Source organism: Paroedura picta, chromosome 9 (genome assembly GCF_049243985.1).
Source record: "Paroedura picta isolate Pp20150507F chromosome 9, Ppicta_v3.0, whole genome shotgun sequence".
NCBI classification, from domain to species: Eukaryota; Metazoa; Chordata; class Lepidosauria; order Squamata; family Gekkonidae; genus Paroedura; species Paroedura picta.
The window spans coordinates 57,165,162-57,175,476 of NC_135377.1; positions in this window are offsets into that span (position 1 = coordinate 57,165,162).

Genomic DNA, 10,315 nt, shown 5'->3' on the forward strand with positions numbered 1-10,315 from the left:
TCAGGGCCTCTCCCCTTACCTGCTGCTGGTTCCAGGCACTGAGGCGTCTGAGAGCAAAGAGGCTGGAGTCCAAGGACGGAGGGAGGGAGTTGCAGGGGCAAGGCCAATCAGGGCAAAGCTAGCTGCACCCTGATTGGCCCTATTTTAACTTAGACAACTAGACACGTCTCCAGACTGTTTTATAAATATATAGAGGAACAACAATGGATAAGGATAACATGCAACAGGCACAGGAAGGTCTGTCTTGGTGTGTTCATGAGTTTCTCCTCCTTTCCTTGAACACTTAAGCCATTTTTAAACAAAAATGGAGTATACAGGTGAATATAATTAAATCCTCTCCCTTCCCATTCCTTACTTTACAGTAACAAAGAATGCATGCTAAAGAATGCAGTTTCAATCCACTTTGGCCACAGTTTGCAAGTAGATTTTGCCATTTCACACAGTAAAATCCTGCTGCAAGTACATAGAAAGTGTGTTGTTTAATGTGTGTGTGAAAGTGCCTCACTCTATTTCATTAGATACTTCAAGTCTTCCTATATCTTATTTGTATCATCTTAGGCAGCAACACAGGCAGAATATTGCATACAAGGCTTTAAGTCTTGAAGATGAGCCTGCTTATTTTCCTTTGCAGGCATCTAGACCTCAGACCTCTTCTATATCAGGTGGGACTTCCTTCTTGCTCTTCTAATTGCTGCTCTCTTTTTTACATTGCAGTTTTATATTATCGATAAATCCATAAGAAAGGTCTCCCTGAGAAGTAACAATTTTCTTGAAGTTGCTCCATGACTTTCAGGAACTTGAATCTCTAGTACGTAAGCCACTAGCAAATCAGGTATTGACCATGAACAAATGTCACATATAATCTTTAATTTACTGATTCCTTATCTTACACTTTGGTTCATTGAATATGTACCGTAGTCTTCCCTTGGAAAGAATAGCTGGTAAGTAAATGATGCAAATATCTAATTTCTTGATGTTGTTATTAAATATATCATATAATTATTTTGTTGTCTCATAATAAAGAAACAGTAAGAAATTTTGTGAAAAGGCTGATGATGGTGGTGCAGTGGTCTTCTTTTAGATGTCACACATTCACCATCTTGATATTTTACCTCAGCATAATTCAATTAGAAGGGGACAGGGCTAGGTACCAACATACTGACAGTAAATTTCCTTTTGTAAGTTGTACTTCTATCCAGTTTCTTGCTGCCTGGTACAGCCTGGCACAGTTAAGTTTTTTAGATACCTTACTTGCATTTCTAATTCAGTTATTCTTCTGAAATTTATTCAAAGGATTTATGCTTGTGAAATTATAATATAATGCTGCCTATATGCCAATGAGCTGCAGGCAAAGAAAATAATTTTCTTCAATTTACAGTTATGAGGCTGGAAGAAAATGATGCCTTCTTATCACCTCTTTTTCTTTGTATCTCTCTCTCTCCCTCTCTCTCTTTTAAGTCTTCAGAAGGCAGGAACTGATGATGAATTCTTAAGCAGATCACACTGATAATTGTATTTCAGAACTGTCATCTCTGAGAAGACTGTCCACAGAGGTGTCGCAGTTCACTTGAGCTATTTGTGTCATTGCTTCTCCAAGAGCTCTCAGCCCTCAATAATAAAAAAATAAAAACCTAAATCACTGGGGATATTGTTAAGTCTTCGGAAAGCATTATTAGATCGAAGGAAAAATTTATGGATGACACTTTTAAACAATTAATCAGGAAAAATGTTGATGAAGTAAAGTTGCTTTTTAAATTCTGCAACCCAAAGATTAAAAAAAAACAAGTCTCCTACAAATCATCAAACAGCCTGTTTTGACAATTAGTTTGATTAATGGACCACTTAGAATCCCCCTCCCACAATTTTGTTAAAAATTTTTTTTTAAAAAACTATAAATATTGAATAAGCTGCACAGCACAATTAACCTTCACTGAATTTTGGTTTTGGAAGTTTCTTGGATGAAACTGTATTTAAATCTCTATTGTGAAGGGAAGGGATTTAATTCTTTGCTATGGGGATTTAAATTTTAAAAGAACACACTGGAGATTTTGAAGGCTGTCACATATTCAGCCACATTATTCTGATTAGAATTCTATAATAGTCTTAGTTATTTCTGCAATGGAAGTAGAAAGTGTCCATATTTGCTGGCCCATGATGCAACCATTGGGAACAGATTGATGAGGAAGAGTTGAGGACATTATCAGATTATCAGATTTACTGTAATCTAAGGAAATGGAGTGTACCATGAGACCAGCACCTGGAGCATTGCTTCTGAAAGACTTATTCAGACACACTTGAAGCAGATGTAATTTATGAAAACTGAACTTTGGCTATGATGTACAAATTATCTAAGATATATTCCACAATAGGCTTATAATCTTTTCTTCTTTTTATTATTTTCTCCTTACTTTCTAATCCCAAGAAAAAAAACATCTATTCCTACTATGGGCCATTAAATCTAACTATTTATTTATTTTATTTATTTATTAGACTACTTCCCCGCCACTCCCAAGTGGCTCATGGTGGGTTACAAATGTCTGTATAAAAACCCCAATAAAATACCCCTTAAAACCACAGCCAAAAAATACCTCAGATAAGAACAACAAGATGCGGCCAAACCATTACTTCCCAATTCTGTCCCTATAGAGAAGGCAAGGAAGGGCAGATAACTCTACGTCCGCCATTCAAATAGCGATGTTTTTCTCCTGAGGGGGGTCAAATAGATCTTCCTCAGTGCACCGGCCTCAACCATAGACCTGGCGGAAGACCCTGCGGAATGCTGAAAGCTCCCACAGGGCCTGTAGCTCCTCCAGGAGCTTATTTCACCAGGTAGGGGCCAGGACCGAAAAGGCCCTGGCCCTGGTTGAGTCCAGATGCACTTCCCGAGGGCCGGGAATGACCAACAGATTTGTACTTGCAGAGCGCAAGGTCCTGCGGTGGGCATAGGGCGACAGGCGGCCCCTCAGGTATACGGGTCCCAGACCGTGCAGGGCCTTAAAGGTTAATACCAAAACCTTGAACCGGATCTGGACCACGACTGACAACCTATGAAGCTGCCTTAGCACTGGCTGGATATGGGTCCTCCATGGTATTCCTGTAAGGACCCTAGCTGCTGCATTTTGTACCAGCTGCAATTTCCGGGTCAAGCTCAAGGACAGGCCCACGTAGAGCGAGTTACAGTAATCTATTCTAGAGGTGACTGTTGCATGGATTACAGTGGCCAGGTGTTCAGGGGACAGGTAGGGCGCAAGCCTGGCGAAGATGGAAAAATGCCTGGCCAGCTACCTTTTTGACTTGAGCCTCCATAGTTAGGGAGGCTTCGAAGGTTACTCCCAAATTCCTGGCTGGGGATGCAGTGGTCAGTTGCGTTCCTGCTAAGGTGGGGAGACTTGCTTCCTGAACTGCCCCCCTCCTCCCCAGCCACAGGACCTCTGTCTTGGAGGGGTTGATATTTTTAAGTTTGTTTCAGGTTTTTACAAACTGTATGCAACTATTGCAATTGAATTATTATGAAGTAAATAATGCACTTGTTTGTGAAGGATATTCTAAATATAATAAATATTCTAAACTGGTTTTATGTTCAAGTATTTTACCCTCTCAACATTTTATCGGTAGCATAAAACACGTTTCTCATACCATCAGTCATCATTCCTGACATATATTCAACCCATATGTTCAGCAGTACATGTAATAGCGTGTCTCACTGGTGAGCTAAAAAGCTAGGCTACTCTCTGTAGATTGACATATATAATTCCATTTTGTAAGAGACAAATTTCTTTAGATTTCTTAGGAAGACGTGTATTCTGCAGTCTGTAAGCGTATCTACAACAGGGAACTATGTCATCAGAAGAGCCATAGAGTCTCCCTCCGCCACTAATAGCCTGAATGAGTTTCCAAAGCCTGACCATTTCTGCATGAGGAATATGTTCCTGCACAGCCTTTGAATGTTGGCAGCTTTTAGAGCCCCCTCCACATGACATCACCTGCATCCCGAGGCTGTCCAGGAGCCAGGTCATGATTTGGCCATTTTTAACTCGCAATTTCAGGAATCATCAAAACTGGGATCATTTCTGCATGGAGGGGTAAAACGTGAGTAGCTTCCTGCTTGCAGGATGGCTAAATCTTGCATTTGCAGCCCTCCTCATAGGGAGACCCCTCCCGCGTTTTCCCTCTGCCTCGTCACGGCTTTTTGCCTCCTGACAAGACTGCTAGGGAAAACAAGCCGAACTTCTCCCTCCACTCCTTGGCTTGTCAATCACAGAAAGCCACCAATCACAGCACAGCAGTTCTCTCATGGACTCAAACTTTTCCCCCCAACCCTGAAATTAATTTTTTAAAGGCACTTTCACATTGCTATGTGGTAATGCCACAACACAGATCCATTTTTAATAGAAATCAACACTGCCACATGGCTATGGAGAAACACCAGAAAAATACAGGACCCTCCCCCCCTTTGGAATGCATGTTCTTTTGCAGTTTATTTCTGTCTGGGTGGATTTCTGAGACGCTGAACATGGTTCCTGGAGCCCAAAACAACATTTTTTGCTAATGGCTGTCTTTTAAAAAGAGCACTCAGACCTCTGTATGATTAGGAGATGGCTGTCAGATCAGCTACCCACTTGGTTTCCCAGGTCATTTGCCACTTCCAGAAAATGCAAATAGGGCTGTTTTTGTGTGGCCAAGTTGATAGAAGGCTGGACAGGTAACTGGAGCCCAAAAAGACATTTTGTGTAAATGATTGGCTTAAAAACAAGGCGCTCAGACTCTTGTATGATTGGGAGAAAGCAACCTGATCACCTGCCCCCCCCCCTCTTTTCCCAGCTCATTCTCCACTTCCAGAAAACAAAAAAAGGGGTTTGTTTAGCTGCCTGATCCCAAAAAGACTGTGGACACTTTAAAGAAGATTTTATTTCACCTTTGACAATGTAGGTTAAAAAACCCCATTAAAAACATTTAAAAAATTACTCTGAGCAGGAAATGGAGAGGGGAGGGCAGGTGCGACGCCGGGACAAAGCTTCCAAGACAATTACGTATTTCCCCCTTTATAGGGGTAGGGTAGAAGCAGAGGATCTTCCTCATGTTGTGTTGTCCTCTATAGCGGGAACCTAGATATAAGTGTCTGGTTACCATCATAGTCAATATGACTACATGCACAACTAAGGAAAAATAATATTCCTTCTTGAGGAATAGACCTATATGTTATGGCAGCCCAATATGCTCTGGCTGTCCATAAAATATATACAAAAATGGTAACTAAGATTTAAAACCAGTAGTTGTATGATCTGTTTAATTATGTGGTATCTTAACTTGATGATTGTTTTTATTCTTCCTATATGTTTATTTTTTTTAGATCATCTTTGCAATGGCCTTTGGCCACATGCAATAAATATTTATTCCTCCTCCTCCTCCTCTTTTCTGCATCATGGTCCCAGTATGAAGCTGTATGAGTATGATTCCTATTTTTTACAATGTTGAGATAATCCATACATGGAGTTCCAAATGTCAAATATAAGCTAGCTCTACAGGTCATTTCACCCATACTGCCTTCCATTTTTAGCATTGATAATCATTTCTGCAAAAGATGTATAATTCATAACATAAAAATTAGTGCAAGCATGTGTGTGTATGTTTTAGTCTGGGTTGGACATTTAAAAGCTTACATATGGTCATTTCCTGAAGTGTGAACCCAAATCAAAAGCATCATGGCTATGTCACCATTCTGACATTATAAGGTACATGTTTTTTTTCTGACACAAGTATTAATATTTATGTAGGAAGGCATATTTTTCAAAGGATGATTCTAGGAGGTGATACTTAGTTGCTACGCCAATAATTCTTGTTCCTATTAACTGTAACTATATATTGCACTGTGAGGATTAATGGCACGTTCTTCCGTCCCGTTGCTTGTCCACAAGGGGAGCTATCTTGTTGCATGAGTCAAATTCTTCCCTGTGTTGTATTACAGACTGAAATCTAAGTGGAATCTAAATCCCTGCCAACCAGAAATGCCAGCCACATATTAAACTTGTGGGAGGGGAAATCTGAGACAGGGCTAACAACCTACCTCAGACGTGTCAAACTCGTTTGTTATGAGGGCCGGATCTGACATAAATGTCATTTGTTGGGTCGGGCCGTGTGTGCTATAAAATATAATGCCAGCTACCAGAGATATAAACTTTATAAAGGATACAGGCAAACTGAATTAACAATATTACTTTTTAATCAAAATACAAACACAAGCAATTGATTCCTAGCAGTTAAAGCAATTGGCTTACAGGAGAACCCACAAAAGTCCCAATAAATCTATTTAATCGTATGCAGGACTATTTTCTCCCAAGGGATACCATTAAGGGGGGGGGTGTACATTTCCATACAAATTTGCTACTTTTTGTGTATTTAACACTTTTAGGAGATCAGTTATCTTCCTTTCAAGTAAATATGGTGGTTTTTCAGCACTCCCCATATGCCCAGCCTCAGCAGTCCAGCATTGCTATGATTCACCTTTTGCTGTTTTTCCTCTCTGGCCCCGTCCTTCCTCTGAGTATCTCAAGGAGGCACACCAGACTCTCCCTTCCACCACCCCAACCTCACCATAACCAACAGCCCTGTGAGGAGGGCCAAGTTAAGTGACCAGTCCTGGGTGATCCAAAGAACTGGATTCTGAATCAGGAGGAGGGAAGACTGAACTTGGCTCTTCTAGATCCCCACCCCTATTCTCATCCCTTCTTTGTTCCTGACAGAAGCAGTGGGCCTGAAGGGAAGGCCTGATAGAGAGGCTGTTTCTGAAACCTCCAGGGGACATGTTTTATCCTCCCATGATCCCTTTCCCCTGAGAAGCTGAGAACAGCTGAGGAGGACAGGGGAAATCACCATCCCCCCAGCCACCCCGACACTGACTCTGCTGCCTGGCTCCATGACTGTTCATACATGTGGCAGGAGTAGTAGTGCCCCCTTTTTTCCTTTGTTCCTCCATTTGCTTCTGAGGCTGGGATGTTTTCCTCCTCAGAATGGCATGCACCCGCACAAGACAGCCCAGTGGCATTCCAATCCATGTACCGGCCATCCTCCTCCTCTCTTTCTTACTGGCCTAATCCCTTCATTGGTAATCCACCTGCTCTCACCAATCCCTGTCCCCACAGTTGCTGTTTGAAAAGAACACATAGCAGTGCTCCCCCCACATGTAATGGCTTTGTCAATTCTCACCAGGCCTCTTTTTACTCCACCTTTGCTGCCATTTACCCTACACTATTTCACTACAACCTTTTAGCCCTACCCCCTAGCCATTTCCTTTCTATTCTTGACAGCCTTGATCATACACCTCACTGTGTGTAACTTCTTCCACTCCCCTAGGGGCCTTCTGCCTTTCCTCTCTTGTACCAGGTGCTCATGGCTGGATATGAGCCCTGGATGGTCCATTTCAAAAAACAATCAATCAGCTATCATATGCTTCCTGTGTGCAACCCTGCCATATGGTAAATAAATAAATTGTTCTAAAATGTTTTATGTAAACCGCCCAGAGCCGTAGGGAAGGACGGTATAAAAATCAAAACAAACAAACAAACAAACAAACAAAATCCCCTGCCTCAAAGTGGGCTTAGTACTTCCATGTATAAAGAGTGGCTGTTCTCCTAGGTCTGCCATCATTTCTGTGAACAGCATCTTAACTGTTTGTCTTTCCTCAAGATGGTAAGAGCAATTGTTGTTGTTAGGTGCAAAGTCCTGTCCGACCCATCGCGACCCCATGGACAATGGTCCTCCAGGCCTTCCTGTCCTCTACCATTCCCCAGAGTCCATTTAAATTTGCACCGACTGCTTCAGTGACTCCATCCAACCACCTCATTCTCTGTCATCCCCTTCTTCTTTTGCCCTCAATCGCTCCCAGCATTAGACTCTTCTCCAGGGAGTCCTTCCTTCTCATGAGATGGCCAAAGTATTTGAGTTTCATCTTCAGGATTTCAAGCAATTAAGCTTAGTTATATATCTTTGTAACATTTAAGTGCAAAGGTCTAATGCAAGATGTGGTTTACTATTGAATCATATACTTATTAAATAAATCATTATTAAATACATATGAATTGAATGTGTACTTTCTTAAATAAGCTACACATAATAAGCAAACCAGAATGAAACAGGAGTCCAGTGGCACTTCAAAGAATAACATTTATTCCAGTACAAGCTTTTGGGAAGCAAGAGCTCACTTTACCAGGTTCATGAAGTCTTTGCCCATTACAATAAACTAGTACCCAACAATTCTATGCACAAAGTGTTATGCAGGCATTCAGAAGAAGAGTTGGTTCTTATATGCTGCTTTTCTCTACCTGAAGGTACCTGTTGAAGTATGGCTTACAATCGCCTTCCCTTTCCTCTCCCCACAACAGACACCCTGTGTATGTGGGGGGGTGAGGCTCAGAGAGCCCTGATATCACTGCTCATTCAGAACAGTATTATCAGTGGCGTGGCGAGCCCAAGGTCACCCAGTTGGCTGCATGTGGGGAGTGCAGAATTGAACCCAGCATGCCAGATTAGAAGTCCGCACTCCTAACCACTACACCAAACTGGCTCTCTCAGTGCACAATAGGCATCTGGTAGAGTGAGATCTATGTCATCAACAATATTCTACAAAAGCATCATTCTAATATATGATCGGCTAGTTATATAAGACAGCATATATATATTAAGTAGAAGTACCAATTCCTGCAAAATTTGTGCCTCTTCTATTGCCAATATGTACCTGTCATCAATTATTCTGATACTTCTAAGACTAACTGACTTCAATGAATTCATAAGGTGGTGACTCTACTTTTGATTGTACTGGCAAGAGTCTAATATTCATATCTGCAGTGAGGGTCCCTGAATGCATTTCCCTGCTTCTTTCCATCTCAGTCTGAAACTCCAGTGTGGGATTGTATACTTAGATGAACTGTAAAATGAACGGGCACATGTTGACATATACTAGATCAAGGGTCCCCAGCGCAGTGCTTGAGGGACCATGATGCCCCAAAATAATTTTCCTGGTGCCAGCCAAATATTTTTAGGTGAGGTTGTGGGTTTGCCTATCAAGGCCGCTGAGTAGCAATTGGATATGTGCAGAATTTTTTAAACATTGCCTTGGCAGCAGCTTCCATCTCAGCCCAAGGATCTGCCCTGTATGACTGCATGCCCTGCATGACTGAATGTAAGCTGTGTTTATGAATAGGTTTGTTTTAAAGAATAGGTATGTTTTAAAATACATCCTGCTAAGCAGAGCTTCTGCTGGAAATGCTAGAGTTGAGCATAACTTCACTCCCTGGCATTTTGTGGTTGCCTTTGCCTCCTTTGTAGCCGTGCCCACCACACTGATATCATTTGCATTTTTAAAGGGTTGACTTTTTCCTCCATTTCCGCACTAAAATTTGCTTCTTCAGGCACAGTCTTGAATTTGCCGCTTCACTTGCCCTGCAGCAAAGGAATACCCAGATAACCCAATTTCATCTTTTCAAGCATGGTCTGATTTGGAGCTGCCCAATGCAGAAATGCATGCAATCAGGATTTTCCCCATGCCGGCCATTTTGAGTCATTTGGGCATGATACTTTCCTCGTCACGGTCTTCCCTCCTGCCTTTTATTCCCCTCCCACAATTCCAAAAAATCTTGCCTTTTTTTAAAAAAAGAGAGTGATTTCATCACAGTGCTGTTTCTAAGTTTGAAAAAGCAGACTTGCAGAGCAGCATTATAACATTATAACCCAGGTTTTGTTTTGTTTTTTTAAAATATATATTCTGTACACTTTGGTGGGGAGGGGGGGAGCTGATCAGGGAGAAGAATGTTGGGATTAAGGGGTGCAATGAAAACAAAGGTGCAAGCAGACGCTATTTTGCAAAAAACACATTTTTTGAAAAAGGGAAGAGAGCAAAGCATGATAGGACAGCAGTCATTTTTTCCAAGGGAACTGATCTCTATTGCTTGGAGATCAGTTAGTAGAACTTCAGGCCCCATCTAGAGGCTGGCAACCCTACGTTTCTTAACCCTACCTTTCTCTCTTCTTTCTGTCTTCAGTCTGCATGTATTTAGAAGTCTGCAAGTTAAGGGTTCAGTTTTCACCATTCTACTGGGATTCACATCCAAGTGTCAAGTGCAACTAAAGGGCTTCTAACTTTCAACCCTACAAATTGATGTAAACAAAGTATCATCAAGAATATTTAGAAGGGAAGGGTTGATTTTTAAAATGAAACCCCCCCCCACCCCCCCAAAAAAAGAGATTTGAAATTCTGGGGGAGGAAAACAGCCTGGTTCTCCTGGAGGTACCTACAGAATCTTCTCTGAATGGTCAGCTTTGA